The sequence below is a fragment of the Brassica oleracea genome, chromosome C5, assembly GCF_000695525.1.
Source record: "Brassica oleracea var. oleracea cultivar TO1000 chromosome C5, BOL, whole genome shotgun sequence".
NCBI classification, from domain to species: domain Eukaryota; kingdom Viridiplantae; phylum Streptophyta; class Magnoliopsida; order Brassicales; family Brassicaceae; genus Brassica; species Brassica oleracea.
This window is the reverse complement of record NC_027752.1, coordinates 16,203,722-16,214,149: the sequence shown is the minus strand read 5'-3', so window position 1 is coordinate 16,214,149 and position 10,428 is coordinate 16,203,722.

The window sequence follows — 10,428 nt, the reverse complement described above, 5'->3', positions numbered from 1 at the left end:
CCCCTCCCTCTTCGTCCTAGGTCCTCCTTATATACTCCTCTTTAGGTCGGTTTACCTCTTCTTGGGCCGGAATGTCGCGAAGCGGGCTTTTCCATTTTTCCTTCTTCTTTGTGACTATCTTCGGAAATTTGACATTTATCTCTTCCCGCGGATGTTTTTTAGACGGAACATTGGTGTCGTATCAACGGACCCGAAGACTGAGTTACGGAAACTTCGGACGGAGATGAATGGTTATGGGATGGGACCGGGTTCGGAATGGTCCACAGAGAATTGGCCACGCTCGCCGGGCGAGCTGATCCGTGCCACGGTCGAGCTCGCCGGCGAGCCAACCGGTAACACGGTTGTCCTCGCCGGGCGAGCTGGCTCGTGTCACGGCCAAAATCGCCGGCGAGTCGACCGGTGACACGGTCGTGCTCGCCGGGTGAGCTGGCTCGTGTCGCGGCCGAGCTCGCCGGCGAGTCGACCGGCAACACGGTCATGCTCGCAGGGCGAGCTGGCTCATGTCGCGGCCGAGCTCGCTGGCGAGTCGACCGGCAACACGGTCGTGCTCGCCGGGCGAGCTGGCTCGTGTCATGGTCGAGCTCGCCGGGCGATCCGTTTCGGCTATTCGTTTCCTCGGCTTTTGAAGTTTTGAACAAGATTCGGTTTTTCTGAGGACTTTCGGACATCGATTCCGCCGTGACCTATTTGACCCCAACAGTTAGCCCCCCCAGCTAGCTAGGATCCGTGGACCTGGGTGTTAGGTCCTAGCTTGCGGGATGGTCTGTTCTAGGTGGAATTAGACGTAATCGTTAGTAAAAAGATTGAAGATGAATAGTAAAAAAAAATTGTATAAGTAAGGGAAGTAAGTTTTTCAAATTCTTTACTCACTTCTTCCCTTAAGAAAAGATTCCTCCAAGATAGAAATTTTTTCTCCAAGATCTCTCTTTCCTCTCTCCCCCTTCTAGCGCCAAACTGTGGGAACCGAAATTCACACCGTCGAGTTTTGTTAATCGGAAGAAAGCCAAGTTAACCTAGCCTTCCCTGAAGGTCCCGGTTATCTGCTGGGCCACACACGACACGATCAATATGAAAGAATAAAATGAAAATAAGCAGAAAAAGAGAATAAGAGGATCTTATTTCCGAATTCGCGTTTGAGCGTGAACAACAAGTAAAGACCTAGGCTACAAGAGCTGTCGGTACGTTCGCTAGTCTAGCGACCTAAATCTAAACTAGTTGAGTCGCAGCTCGATTAGTAAAACGGAAAAAGATGCCTCAATTGCTCTAAGTGCTAAGTTGCTCTGATGTGCTCTTATCCCCTCTCCCTCTTCGTCTTAGGTCCTCCTTATATATTCCTCCTTAGGTCGGTTTACCTCTTCTTGGGCCGGATTTGTCGTGAAGCGGGCTTTTCCATATTTCCTTCTTCTTTGTGGCTGAGTTATTTTTATGTTAAGGTTGATTTATATATGCAATCGTAGATGACTTTGTTTTATGTTGTGGCTGAGTGAGTTTTCTATTGTGATTGGTTTATTGTTATATTACGGCTGATTTAAATATGCAAATGTGGTGGAGTTTGTTTTTTGTTGCGGCTGGTTTATTGTAATTTTTATGGCTGATTTATCATTAATATATTTTATACGTCTTTTATAACCAGATGGATGTTTCTGAAGATCAAGATGAAGCAATGGATTACCCTCCAAGACTTTACGATGAAAGAGCTTCTAATCTTGATAATAAAAACATAATCACAATGACCACATGGGAGACTTCCATCTAGTTAGAGACGCAATAGGACATGATGTGTGGGAAAACCTGAAGAAGTTTTTTGTTGGGGTAATTGCTAAGCTAGCTGATAGCAAATTCGTGTGGTCTGGTAAGACTGTACACTATCTACTCTGTAGACAGTTGCGAGTACATAAGAAGGAGGTTTATCTTAAATGAATTTGGTGAGATCACGGGGTTAAACACAGATCCACTGCGAACGAAAAGTTTTGAACCTGTCCAATACAAAACGTTCTGGGAGGAGTTAAATGTGCTGCTTGGGGTAGGACCCAAGTTATATGAACTGAGGCCAGTATTAGTATATGCCGGACCTGGAGTTTTGAAAAGCATAAATGGTTAGGGTTGATGCTTCTTCAAGCCAGGGGATTTTATGACTTGCATCATAACTCTAGAATATCCTTTGAAAGTGCAAAAAGAGTATCTGATAATAAAGTCATGATGACTTATCCATGGGTCGGACTACATTCGAAGTTCTTTTTTATTCCATTAAGATGTTGAATCCACAAGGAAATTCGTACACCCTTAGCGGTCTGAAGGATGTGTTACTGGTTTGGGCGTATTAATATGTGACTTGCTTTGGAGAGAGTTATGGGAAAGTAGTCAATGAGCAAGAAATTTTGAATTTGCTGTCAGGGTCAAAATCGGTCACGACGGAATCAATGTCTGAAAGTCCCCGGAAAATATTTCTCGCAATAAAAATTTCATATAATTTTTATTGAAAAGGTTATACGACGATTTCTTGATATATTTTATCGACAACAAGAAGCAAACATTATTGGGGTCAAAAACGGTTATCTCGAAATAAACGTCCAAAGATTGCGTTTCTGTACGAAATCTCGACACACTCTCGACAAAAGTTCCTGAGCAAATGACTCGAGAGAAATGGATCACGGAACCAAACACGCAGTCCAACTCGTTCGTTCGGACCTTTTGAGGTGCAGAACTGCACAGACGCACCAGATGTTTAGCTATGGATGAAGACATTCCCATGTTTTGATTGAGCCCTTCTTTTGACACAGGATAGAGCTTTGAGTTATCTTTCCAATGCCACCGATCTGAGGTCAATCAGCATCCTGTAGCATAGGTTATGCCCGTTTTATTGAATGGACAGAGCACACCGTCCACCTCGGTGGACGGCCGAGCTGGATGGACCACGCGACCAGCTCGCCAGATGGCCGAGCTGGATCGACAACACAACCAGTTCGGCGGATGGCGAGCTGGTCCGCCAAGCTGGACTAGTCTAGTTCGGTGGATGGCCGAGCTGGAACGATCGTGCTGTCTTCATCCCGTCCTCGCAGCTCCCCCCTTCGGGATTAGAACAAACCTGGTCCTGTTTCATCTTGATCGGAGTCACCGTTGGAACATTACGATTTAAAAACCGCAAGAACTCGTTCTCTTGAACAACATTCGGATTGATCGTATAAAACGACAACGGTTAGCTGAACACCTCGAATTGCCTCCGCTATACGAGGAATTTGAATGTTCTTTGGAATCGACGTCGTTTCGAAAGCGCTCTTTTTATAAAATCGTAAAACGCCTAAGTCTAAAAACAGCCCGAAAGGACCCATAACGCGGCTAAGAGCCCACTTACGATTTTATACCAAATCAAGCCCAATCGTTATGATGGTTTATCTTTTGTTATGCAGGAGAAGATAAATGTCAAGTTCGGAGGATAAATGTGAAGTTTCCAAAGATAAAAACGAAGATTGAAGGAAAATGGAAAATTTCCGCGAAGCGATAAACTCGACCAAGGGCAGAAAGGGAAAGAGCAAACCGCCTCTAGGAGGAGTATATAAGGATTGATCGTATAAAACGACAACGGTTAGCTGAACACCTCGAATTGCCTCCGCTATACGAGGAATTTGAATGTTCTTTGGAATCGACGTCGTTTCGAAAGCGCTCTTTTTATAAAATCGTAAAACGCCTAAGTCTAAAAACAGCCCGAAAGGACCCAGAACGCGGCTAAGAGCCCACTTACGATTTTATACCAAATCAAGCCCAATCGTTATGATGGTTTATCTCTTGTTATGCAGGAGAAGATAAATGTCAAGTTCGGAGGATAAATGTGAAGTTTCCAAAGATAAAAACGAAGATTGAAGGAAAATGGAAAATTTCCGCGAAGCGATAAACTCGACCAAGGGCAGAAAGGGAAAGAGCAAACCGCCTCTAGGAGGAGTATATAAGGACGTCGAGGTTGAAGAGGCAACGGTTAGCTGAACACCTCGAATTTCCTCCGCTATATGAAGAATTTGAATGTTCTTCAAAATCAACGTCGTTTCAAAAGCGCTCTTTTTATAAAATCGTAAAAACGCCCAAGTCGAAAAATGGCCTGAAAGGCCCATAACGCGGCTAAGAGCCCACTTACGATTTTATACCAAATCAAGCCCAATCGTTATGATGGTTTATCTTTTGTTATGCAGGAGAAGATAAATGTCAAGTTCGGAGGATAAATGTGAAGTTTCCAAAGATAAACACGAAGATCGAAGGAAAATGGAATACTTCCGCGAAGCGATAAACTCGACCAAAGGCCAAAAGGGAAAGAGCAAACCACCTCTAGGAGGAGTATATAAGGACGTCGAGGTTGAAGAGGCAAGGGGACAATTCTTTTTACTCTGAGAACTCTCGACACTTAGAAACTTTAGGCATTATTCTCGACATGTTCAGTTTCTATGACCGACACTCGATTACTAGACAAACTCGCAAAGGCAGTTCGATCTCTTGTTCTACTCTTTCAATCAAACTACGTTCGGCTTGATCCTTGAAAGGGGTACGTAGGCAGCCTTTCATAAGGTTCAGTCCGAAATCAATCAAAACCTTTTTCGTGTCTTTTTTTTCTTATGTTATCGAGCTGCGACTCAGCTAGGTTTAAGGTTTTAGGTTGCTAGAACAAGGTAATTCACTGACAGCTCTTGCGGACGAAGCTTTTATAATATCTTGTAATGATCGCAACGCTCTTACGCGGATTCGAAATAAGATCAACTCTTTCTAAACTCGCATTATTGTCTTTACTTATTTTTCGCATTTATTTGGTTACTTGTCGTTGGCTCTCGCAGAGAATCCGGGACCTCTGGGAAAGTTAGGATTTCTTGACTTTCCTAATTTAAATGAAAATCGACAGTGTGAATTTTGGTTCCCACATTTGCGATGAGGTAGAAGCTATATAGGTTAGAAGTTTTACTACTGCCATATCTGAGGTAATCAGAGTTCATGGTGAGGTAAGGTTTAAGCCTGACTTATGAATCATTTGATGTTCTGAGTTATTTATTATTGATGGCTTAGTTATGTTTTTATGGTTGAGTTATGAATTATTTGATGTCTGAGTTATTTATTTTTTTATTTCTGGTGATTTATGACTTATTGATGTAGGTGCGTGTGAGAAAAATGGTTGTGAAAGAGGCTGTGGAAGAGATGTTTCTTCAGTGGTCGGGTGAAGCAGATGACCCACAACATGTTAAATTGATAACAAAAATACATGCGGATAAGTTTGTCAGAGGTTTCTAGGATGTTAAGAGGAATGAGAACAAGAAAAAAATGAAGGTTGTAGTTTCGTTAGACTCTCTCTCTCTCTCTCTCTGGAACTTCACGGGAACTTCAGCTAATAAATTTTAATATTCTTGTAAAATTATTTTATTAGTATCTATTAACCTTTGTTGTTTTTAGATTGCAAAAAAACAATGGTAACCCCATCGATGATTTGACGTTGTTGAAGTCAATGTACACGAAATTCAGAATCCGGTTATGAAGGAAGACATCCAGCTGGTCCAGCCCCAAGCTAATGACATTATTTTGACCCAAGCTTCTCTGTGTATAGATGCATCTTCTGCTTCCTCCAACAGTCTGAATCGGAACACTGAACGACCTTGTTCTTGAAGTACTTTTTCAATTTTATTCAACTTATATGTTTAATTTGATTATAACTAATTTAATATCTTTTTCTTGCAGGCTATTCCAAAGAAACAGGTTGTAAGCCGACTAAGACAACCTAACCCGAGGTCTTCTTCTTCTTTGGTTCAATGTCCTTACTCCATTGATGACTTTTTGGAACTACTAAAGAACAATGGTAACCCCATCGACGATTTGACGTTGTTGAAGTCAATGTACACGAAATTCAGGATCCGGTTATGAAGGAAGACATCCAGCTGGTCCAGCCCCAAGCTAATGACATTATTTTGACCCAAGCTTCTATGTGTATGGATGCATGCATCTTATCCTCCAACAGTCTGAATCGGAACACTGAACGACCTTGTTCTTGAAGTACTTTTTCAATTTTATTCAACTTATATGTTTAATTTGACTATAACTAATTTAATATCTTTTTCTTGCAAGCTATTCCAAAGAAAAAAGGTTGTAAGCCGAGTTAGAAAACCTAACCCGAGGTCTTCTTCTTCTTTGGTTCAATGTCCTTACTCCATTGATGACTTTTTGGAACTACTAAAGAACAATGGCAACCCCATCGACGATTTTACGTTGTTGAAGTCAATGTACACGAATTTCAGGATCCGGTTATGAAGGAAGACATCCAGCTGGTCCAGCCCCAAGCTAATGACATTATTTTGACCCAAGCTTCTCTATGTATAGATGCATCTTCTGCTTCCTCCAACAGTTTGAATCGGAACAACTGAACAACCTTGTTCTTGAAGTACTTTTTCAATTTTATTCAACTTATATGTTTAATTTGATTATAACTAATTTAATATCTTTTTCTTGCAGGCTATTCCAAAGAAACAGGTTGTAAGCCGACTAAGACAACCTAACCCGAGGTCTTCTTCTTCTTTGGTTCAATGTCCTTACTCCATTGATGACTTTTTGGAACTACTAAAGAACAATGGTAACCCCATCGACGATTTGACGTTGTTGAAGTCAATGTACACGAAATTCAGGATCCGGTTATGAAGGAAGACATCCAGCTGGTCCAGCCCCAAGCTAATGACATTATTTTGACCCAAGCTTCTCTATGTATAGATGCATCTTCTGCTTCCTCCAACAGTTTGAATCGGAACAACTGAACAACCTTGTTCTTGAAGTACTTTTTCAATTTTATTCAACTTATATGTTTAATTTGATTATAACTAATTTAATATCTTTTTCTTGCAGGCTATTCCAAAGAAACAGGTTGTAAGCCGACTAAGACAACCTAACCCGAGGTCTTCTTCTTCTTTGGTTCAATGTCCTTACTCCATTGATGACTTTTTGGAACTACTAAAGAACAATGGTAACCCCATCGACGATTTGACGTTGTTGAAGTCAATGTACACGAAATTCAGGATCCGGTTATGAAGGAAGACATCCAGCTGGTCCAGCCCCAAGCTAATGACATTATTTTGACCCAAGCTTCTCTATGTATAGATGCATCTTCTGCTTCCTCCAACAGTTTGAATCGGAACAACTGAACAACCTTGTTCTTGAAGTACTTTTTCAATTTTATTCAACTTATATGTTTAATTTGATTATAACTAATTTAATATCTTTTTCTTGCAGGCTATTCCAAAGAAACAGGTTGTAAGCCGACTAAGACAACCTAACCCGAGGTCTTCTTCTTCTTTGGTTCAATGTCCTTACTCCATTGATGACTTTTTGGAACTACTAAAGAACAATGGTAACCCCATCGACGATTTGACGTTGTTGAAGTCAATGTACACGAAATTCAGGATCCGGTTATGAAGGAAGACATCCAGCTGGTCCAGCCCCAAGCTAATGACATTATTTTGACCCAAGCTTCTCTATGTATAGATGCATCTTCTGCTTCCTCCAACAGTTTGAATCGGAACAACTGAACAACCTTGTTCTTGAAGTACTTTTTCAATTTTATTCAACTTATATGTTTAATTTGATTATAACTAATTTAATATCTTTTTCTTGCAGGCTATTCCAAAGAAACAGGTTGTAAGCCGACTAAGACAACCTAACCCGAGGTCTTCTTCTTCTTTGGTTCAATGTCCTTACTCCATTGATGACTTTTTGGAACTACTAAAGAACAATGGTAACCCCATCGACGATTTGACGTTGTTGAAGTCAATGTACACGAAATTCAGGATCCGGTTATGAAGGAAGACATCCAGCTGGTCCAGCCCCAAGCTAATGACATTATTTTGACCCAAGCTTCTCTATGTATAGATGCATCTTCTGCTTCCTCCAACAGTTTGAATCGGAACAACTGAACAACCTTGTTCTTGAAGTACTTTTTCAATTTTATTCAACTTATATGTTTAATTTGATTATAACTAATTTAATATCTTTTTCTTGCAGGCTATTCCAAAGAAACAGGTTGTAAGCCGACTAAGACAACCTAACCCGAGGTCTTCTTCTTCTTTGGTTCAATGTCCTTACTCCATTGATGACTTTTTGGAACTACTAAAGAACAATGGTAACCCCATCGACGATTTGACGTTGTTGAAGTCAATGTACACGAAATTCAGGATCCGGTTATGAAGGAAGACATCCAGCTGGTCCAGCCCCAAGCTAATGACATTATTTTGACCCAAGCTTCTCTATGTATAGATGCATCTTCTGCTTCCTCCAACAGTTTGAATCGGAACAACTGAACAACCTTGTTCTTGAAGTACTTTTTCAATTTTATTCAACTTATATGTTTAATTTGATTATAACTAATTTAATATCTTTTTCTTGCAGGCTATTCCAAAGAAACAGGTTGTAAGCCGACTAAGACAACCTAACCCGAGGTCTTCTTCTTCTTTGGTTCAATGTCCTTACTCCATTGATGACTTTTTGGAACTACTAAAGAACAATGGTAACCCCATCGACGATTTGACGTTGTTGAAGTCAATGTACACGAAATTCAGGATCCGGTTATGAAGGAAGACATCCAGCTGGTCCAGCCCCAAGCTAATGACATTATTTTGACCCAAGCTTCTCTATGTATAGATGCATCTTCTGCTTCCTCCAACAGTTTGAATCGGAACAACTGAACAACCTTGTTCTTGAAGTACTTTTTCAATTTTATTCAACTTATATGTTTAATTTGATTATAACTAATTTAATATCTTTTTCTTGCAGGCTATTCCAAAGAAACAGGTTGTAAGCCGACTAAGACAACCTAACCCGAGGTCTTCTTCTTCTTTGGTTCAATGTCCTTACTCCATTGATGACTTTTTGGAACTACTAAAGAACAATGGTAACCCCATCGACGATTTGACGTTGTTGAAGTCAATGTACACGAAATTCAGGATCCGGTTATGAAGGAAGACATCCAGCTGGTCCAGCCCCAAGCTAATGACATTATTTTGACCCAAGCTTCTCTATGTATAGATGCATCTTCTGCTTCCTCCAACAGTTTGAATCGGAACAACTGAACAACCTTGTTCTTGAAGTACTTTTTCAATTTTATTCAACTTATATGTTTAATTTGATTATAACTAATTTAATATCTATATTTCGAGGAATATGTCCGTCGTTATATTCCTATCAATCGATGTATATATGTCCAAAAACGCATCGATCGATGAACGTCCGAGGAAATATCCCGACGAAGTTCTCCCTCAGTATATTCCGAGGACATTTCCGACAAACTAGTGATCCTCGGAATTTCCTCGGAAGTTTGTTTCCTCGGAATTCCGTCGGAAAATTCCGAGGGATTTCCGAGGAAAGAAGAAATTCCGAGGAATTATTTCCGACGACTTGTTTCGTCGGTATGTCGTCGGAATAACGATATTCCGACGAAATTCCGATGATTTTTTCCCTCAGAATCTTTGCTGTTTTCTTGTAGTGTACTAAAGAACAAGGATGGCCGGATTGAGTCGGTTGAGAACCAAAATGCATACATCCTGGCTCAATTGGGGGAAAACAAAACTCGTTGAGGGATAAGATGCGACAGTGGTTCGGGGACGACTTCTAGTTCTTTTTTAATTTTTATAAATCTTACATTTAGTTTTTTTTAGAAACTTTTTATGTATTAAATTTTTAATTAATCACAATTATTTTTTCAATTAAAATTTTAATTTTTTGTTTAAACAATTTCAAAAAATAAATTAATAATATTTTAAAAAGAATTTAAAATAAGTTTCTCAACGGATGAGACAGATTTACGATAAATAATTCTGTAAGAAAGGGTCCTTGGAAATTCGTCGGAAATATTTCCGACAACTCTAAGCCTGTCATGAATGTTCCTAGAAAATTCCCGATAAGTTTGTCTCTGGGAAAAATTCATTAGAAATGCGTTGAGAACTTTCCTGACGGACTTAGAGCAAGAGCATTAGTGAACCCTCCTTGGGTTCATAAAGATTTTTTAATATTTTTTTGTGGGTCCATGAATAGTTATGAACCTGTATCTACTGTTTTCTGCATTAGTGAACCCGAAGAAAGAGTTCATAGGAATAAAATTAGAATATTTTTTTTAAAAAAAATTTAAATTATTGAGAATACATAAATAAAATATTAAAATATATTATAAATATTTTAAAACTTTTTATTCAATACATAAGAGTAGATTACATAAATTGAGAAATAGAAGAACATACAAACATTATTAATCTTCATTACCAAACTTTTGCCATATATTTTCCATTAAATCAGCTTTCAAACGATCATGCTTCTCTTTATCTCGAACTTCTCTGAGAATGCCTAACATATCACCGACATGAATATTTTCTCTCCGTTGCACCCTCGAACTTCTGCTTGACTCTCCTGACTCGAACTCAGATGTATCAATTT